The sequence below is a fragment of the Podarcis pityusensis genome, assembly GCF_964106645.2.
Source record: "Podarcis pityusensis genome assembly, chromosome: 4".
NCBI lineage: Eukaryota > Metazoa > Chordata > Lepidosauria > Squamata > Lacertidae > Podarcis > Podarcis pityusensis.
The window spans coordinates 72,206,881-72,213,776 of NC_138027.1; the positions used below are offsets into that span (position 1 = coordinate 72,206,881).

At 43.4% G+C, this 6,896-nt stretch overlaps 1 long non-coding RNA gene across 1 annotated transcript; it reads right to left on the reverse strand.

Annotated features, from left to right (window-relative positions):
* Window positions 1–5,364: 5,364 nt before the first annotated feature.
* On the reverse strand, window positions 5,365–6,612 carry LOC308474905. Its single transcript, XR_013985026.1, has 2 exons — window positions 6,317–6,612; window positions 5,365–5,683 (listed from the first exon to the last, which is right to left on the reverse strand). It is a non-coding gene; the product is annotated as an uncharacterized lncRNA (long non-coding RNA).
* Window positions 6,613–6,896: the final 284 nt, after the last annotated feature.

Here is a 6,896-nt window from a genome sequence, read left to right on the forward strand (position 1 = left end):
GAAACCCCGATTGCTGTTTGCTCCAATTGAGCACTAAAGAGAAGTTTTCCCTGGGTGATAGGAAGCAGCGGGTACTGTTACTGCAGTGGACACCTTGTAGAAAAGGTAGCACAGGCATGTCTGAATGGTACTTCACAGACATGCAGACAAGCAATGCACGGGGGAAGGCTCAGTGACAAAACATCTGTTTCTCACACAGAAAATCCTGAGTTCAATACGCAGCCTTTCTGAGTAGGACTAGGAACAGCTCCATCTGAAGTCCTGGTGGTTGTTGCTGGTCACCTCTGCAGACAGAGTTAGATGGGTCAGTTGTCTGAATAGAACTCCCCTTCTTTCTCACAAAACCCACCTATGGTTACATCCCCACCATGCCCAGCTTTCTTAATTTCAGGAAGTGTGTGTGTGTGTGTGTGTGTGTGTGTTTATATAGACTCAGTGCACTTTCAGACTCTCACTATTTTCAGGTGGGCTTTGTTAACATACTGGGCTGAGCAATCATAGCATACCTTCCAAGTGTGACGTTTTTCCAGGAACCAGTCCCAGAGTTACAAAAGCCAACCCGGCTTCTCATTTGATCCTGGAATGTCCCTATTTCCCCTGCCACTGCTGCTGCCGAGGAGAAGGAGGTATCAGTGTGTGTCCTGAGCAGTGGCAGCAAAGGGAGCATCCCATTGCTTCTCCGTGGCCTTTCTATGGCTGTTGCTGCTGGCCTACCCACTTCAGCAGCTCGTAGTGGTTGCTGGAGAGCAGGTGAGGAGGTGAGGTTGCTGCCACCAAGGCCCAGCCCTGCGTGAAGAAGAAGAGTTTGGATTTGATATTCCGCTTCATCACTACCCGAAGGAGTCTCCTTTCTCTCCCTCCTCCACAACAAACACTCTGTGAGGTGAGTGAAGCTGAGAGACTTCAGAGAAGTGTGACTGGCCCAAGGTCACCCAGCAGCTGCATGTGGAGGAGCGGAGACGCGAACCCTGTTCCCCAGATTACGAGTCTATCGCTCTTAACCACTACACCAAACTGGCTCTGAGGGAGAGGCAGAGGGCAGGACCACCCTGGGTGGGAAGAAAGGGAGAGCGGAGTGAACCTCATGGAGTCTTGATTACTATATTTTTAAGGAACACTTTGTGTATCCATGTCTAATCTTGCCCCTTCCTAAAACTTATTTATCTCTGCGTGTTTGTAAATCTACCAAATAATAAAATAAAATAAAATCAGAATTAAGGGGTTTTCTCAGGATGGCACAGGGCATGTGTGCTGAGTCCCATGTGATGGTGGCGAATTGCCCTTCTCCCGATAGGAAATGCATGGGGGGGACAAAAAATGGCAGGGTTGAGAGGGGAGTTGGGGTACAGTAAGAAATGTCCCTATCTGAAGAATGTTGAAGTGTATCTTATAGTTCATTGAGAGGTCTTATGCAACAAAACCACTTCCCCCAAAGAATGATTTTTTAATTTTTTTTTTTTTTTTTTTTTTTTTTGCAATAAGGACTGTGAAGGGAAATTGCACTGAAAAGTGTGTGGTGTAACACTTGCTTTAACACATCATCTAACCTCCTTGTAAACAAATCAGAACAGATGGTTTTGAAAGAGCCAATGTGATCTAATCTCCCTGAAAACAAACCAGGACAAATGCCCACATTTTGTTGTTGCTATCATTAAGCAATCGGGAATAAAAAAGAATGCTTGCTGATTCTACTGCATTTGAGAAGCAGCAGAGATACCTTCTGCCTAGCCACTTGTTTGAACAAATGAATGGGATGTCAGTGCAGCAAGTCTGCAACAGACTGATGCATGGAACCACCTGAGTGGTGCTTAGGCATGCAAGTTTTTTGGTTTTCTTACAGCGTCCACAGGATGATGTCTTCAGCAAAATGCCATCCGATCACCCCCACCCCCAATGTAATTGAGATTTAATAATAATAATAATAATAATAATAATAATAATAAATTTTATTTATATCCCGCCCTCCCCAGCCAAAGCCGGGCTCAGGGCGGCTAACAACAATCAAATAATCAAACAATCAAATAATCCAACATTCTAAAACATTTCATTATAAAAATTAATTAAAATCAAATTAATGGCAACCGTTAAGCAAAGTTCTGTGCAGATTGCCAGAGGAGGGGGTCAGGCTGTGCCCTGACCAAAGGCCTGGTGGAACAACTCTGTCTTGCAGGCCTTGCGGAAAGATGTCAGGTCCCGCAGGGCCCTAGTCTCTTGTGACAGAGCGTTCCACCAGATTGGAGTCGCAGCCGAGAAAGCCCTGGCTCTAGCTGAGGCCAGCCTAACCTCTCTGAGGCCTGGGACCTTCAGGATGTTTTTATTTGCAGACCATAAATTTCTCTGTGGGACATACCAGGAGAGGCGGTCCCGTAGGTACGAGGGTCCTAGGCCGTATAGGGCTTTAAAGGTTAAAACCAGCACCTTAAACCTGATCCTGTACTCCACCGGGAGCCAGTGCAGCTGGTATAGCACTGGATGAATGTGATCTCGCAGTGAAGACCCCGTAAGGAGTCTCACCGCGGCATTCTGCACCCGCTGGAGTTTCTGGGTCAGTCTCAAGGGCAGCCCCACGTAGAGCGAGTTACAATAATCCAGTCTGGAGGTGACCATCGCGTGGATCACAGTGGCTAGGTCAGGGCGAGAGAGATAAGGGGCCAACTGCTTAGCTTGGCGGAGATGAAAAAATTTACCACAAGTTTCCACAAGTGCTTCTATTTATTGAAATGGTAAATCTGGATTAAAGAGGGAAATAATATGTGGCAGCATTTTTATGAGGATGGCATGTGAATCCTGTGCACACTTTGCAAGCATGAGCAGAACCAAGACCACAATGAGCTGCCACATGGGAGTGCAGACGATTCAGGAAAAAAAGAATAGTCTTAAAATATCACTGTTGACTGACCTCTTGTGGTCAGTTCAATGAAGAACCCCAAGTGATTTTTCTCCCAGTTGTAGGCACCTGTAGTAGTTCTGGAATTCTGTCACAGGTTGGAAACGTTTTTCTTTCGTCTGGCGTTTTTAGACACTTATTTTTGATTCGGTGTTATGTGTATTGTAATATAGGAATAATTTCATAATATTTTAATGATTTCATTGCCTTGAGTTTTTCATGAGTTGGCAGTTTATAAATATTCCAATGACTATTCCAATGAAACGATAGAAATATGTTAATATATACCTTAGGATATTTTGTATAGGAGATTTAAAATGATTTCCCACTGGATCTCCTTTATTTAGAGAACATCTAGATGTTGGGTAGGTAGGGCAGACTTGTGTTCTGTACCATGCATAGGAGCCAGTTCCTGGGTGCCGAGGTCCCTTCAGCCTGCCCGCCCCGCCCCCCCAATAAACTATTTGAATGGGCAATGCCACTCAAATGGGTGTGGGTGTGTGTGCCGTGTCATGTGATCAGTTATGTGGGGTCCATTATGCAGCCACATTTGATCAATTATGCAGCCAAAAAAGTCAAAAGTCATGTGCAAGAGGGAGGTATCAGCAGATAATGAGGCTTCCAAAATTAGAAATAAAATCAGTATTCTACAGATTCTACTGTATTCACAAATTCCGCTACACCCACCACCATCCCAGTGGCAGACCTCAGAATCTCAAATTTCAGCAGTGAGAGTCCTCAGTGAGAAATCAAGGGAGCAAAAAGCAAAACTCCACAGCGCCATCTGGTGCCACTGTGTTAGAATGCATAAACAACGAAAATAAAGCAATTTTTCTTTGCCAATGTAGCTGAGTCCTCAGTGAGAGACCCACTAAGCTTTCCATATCTCACAGGGTTGGTGAGAGGCTACAAGGAGAGTGAAAATCACTTATGTCAGTGGTAGACTTTGGTGGACTTTCAGTGGCTCCCTGTGCAATACCCAAATTTGATGCCCCCCCCCTCGCATCTCACAGAATCACCTTCCATTGTTCATCATTGTTGCATTACCCCCTGTGGCACCCTCTCAGTTTTGCACCCGGGGCAAGAGAACTGGTCCCTAAATCTGCCTGTGTTTCTGTCACCTTGAGTTCCTTGGAGAGCCTTGATGAGATATGAGCAGAATAGAAATCGTAATCCTGCGGGCAGGAACTGACATTTGGGAGTGTTTTGGGGTGTGAAGGACAAATATGCTTTTAAATAAATAATAATGAAATAATAAAGTAACTGTATGCTTTTCTATAGAAATGTTATGTTGCTATGTTCTAGCAAAGCAAAACGCAAAAATAAGTTTGTGTTAGGAAACCAAATCCTCCCTGCTAGGCTTTCTATGGAAAAGTTCAAATACCCCAATGTCAACAAAGTAAACCATGTCTAATAAGCTAACACAGGGACCAGGTGACCCTGACAGGTAATCATTATAACTTACTCCAGAACAAATTTTGAGAAACCAAAGGATGAAGTGAGCAAGTTGACTGAGATGAAGAACAATGACACCAGGAGTTATCAGGAAAGTAGTGGCCTAGGCTGGATATGCAGGTCAAAGATTACTACGTCCAAGGTTTTGTTATGAAACTGTTGACTTTTACAAATGTGTAATGTATTTTTCCTTTCACAGTATGGATTATAGACACAGAGAGCACAGTCTGTATAGATAACAATTTTACTGTGTTGTACAGGGAAATCTGTTCCTAAATACCTGTGGTCTTCTGTCAAAGTCATTCCTAACAGCAAATCACTGTGGGAAAGCTGTAAGGGGCAGAATTGTATTTATGGCAGCAACAAAATAAAATAAGATCCGGTGAAATTTGGCAGAAAACCAAACCTTCTGGAAGCCTAAAAACTGAAAACTTTACAGGACTCTAAGAAAATCATGGATCAAAATTATAGTTTGTATAATTATGTGGGCCTTAGATTCAGTCACTTCTTAATTTTTTGGTATTTGATTCTTCTCTCAACTTGTTTCTATCTGCAGCAGACCAAAATGTGACACACACTCTCAGCTTAGAGCTGAAAATGTAAGCAATTGAGAGATGATTGGGTAAAAGACATGGTTCTTTTTTGTTCACAGATATTTCATCACATTTAATTATGTATCATGTCTTTAGTGTGTACCGCTATTTTGTTTTGTGTTCCATCATTTTTTATTTTTTATTCTGCCTAAAGCTGGAAGCGGTCTAGGTCTCTCTGGACCACTGAAGCCGAGTGTCCCTGATCATTGTTCTTGCTGGCCAGGGCTGAGAGCAGCACACAGGCACTCAAAGACTGGGCCAGTATTCTCTGTAAAACAGACTGCAAACACACACAAGAAGGAAAAAAGAAGGTAGCGATGAAATCATCGTGTTTTCCAGGCTTAAAGATGTTACATAGCGCAAAGGCCATACAAAAAACGGTCACCGCATTAGCAATTGAAGCCAATGGCATCAAGTCCTAGGCAATGATTATTTCAGAGGGTAGGGACTCCTCATCTTTTAATGGTATGCATATAATGTTGATTTTCTTCATCGTAATTCTACACACGGAACAGGTGCCCCAGATCTCAATTCCTTCAATGTCAGGTTTGTTGCTGCCCATGATGTTCTCAACCTGTCACACTCTCCATTCAAGATTAGCATTATGGGGCAGCCAATAAGAGCCAGGACAAAGGCACCCAGTTGAAAACAGGACACCCTGCACAACAGCTGTACCAGAAAGGAGCCATAATGTGCCTGGGCTGGAACTGGAGCTTTGGTACTGGGAAGGCTGGCAATAGAAGGCATGCTGGAGAAAAACAGACAAAAGATAACAGTTAGATAGTTAGGTACAGTATCATATGGACATCTCCTAAAGTTTGAGCAAATAGTGATGTGCAGCTAAAACAATGCCATCATTCTAGGGCAAATTCTGCATTTCCCCCTTGAGACGTAGGAATGGAAAAGTCTGCTGTACCTGCAATCATAAGTGCCAGGAATCAGACTTCCCCAGGGGTGAAGAAATTGCACAACCGCACAACCCCTTTTGTTGTATGGACCCCCTTCATGCAGGTAATTGGACTCTTGTCTTGTCCACTCCTCCTCTGCATTCCTATGCTCCCCTCCCTTCCCTCTCTTTGTTAAAATGTCAGGCATGAGCCAACCAAAGTTACGCATTCTACCCTTGAAAGAAAGTTTGGTGCAACAGACCAATACAGCTACTGTTCAGGACAGAATCCTTTCTGACCTTAATCCTCATTCTTTCTCTCTCTCTCTCTCTCTCTCTCTCTCTCTCTCACACACACACACACACACACAATGTGAAAAGCCTGCCAAGTGGCTCTCAGACAGAACAAAAGGAAATAAAAGTAAATTTGTTCTTATCTGAGAAAACACTGCTGTGTTGGTGGGGAACTGAGGGGTGCTGCATATATGCACCTACATGAAATCAGTTCTTCAACCTGTCTCTAGTACGCAAGGAGTTTCCCCAGGGCTTTCTCTTCGTGTGCCTAACCTCAGAGAAGATCTGAGAAGAGTGAAGCTGGTCTGAGCACTGTAGCAACTGCTCCTTGGAGTTCTGAGGCAGTTAGAATGCAGCTTGCTTTGAATGCTCAGAACAACAGAAATCATAACTCCTGGGTACTGGCCGTTTGAAACATTTGGCAGCTGCTTGGAGGCAGTATGCATTTGAATACCAGTATGATTCTGGCACTTTGAAAAGACACTTTTTTTGTTAGATGTAAGTTTATGCCAAGATTGGGTACAAAAATGTGGCAATAAACACTCCAAGCTGCCAGTTCCAAAGGAATGAGAGAGCAAGATTTGAAATAAACAAATAGATAAATAAACAAATATTTAGTTGTTTCCATTGGGTTTCAACACCACTTTGAATTACAGCAACTAGTACTGGTGGATCAGACTAAGGATCCATCTAGTCCAGCATCTCTTTTCTAAAAATGAAAAGCTTTATAACAACTTTATGGGGAAAGGCATTTATTATCTCCATATTACTGTGTGGCAGA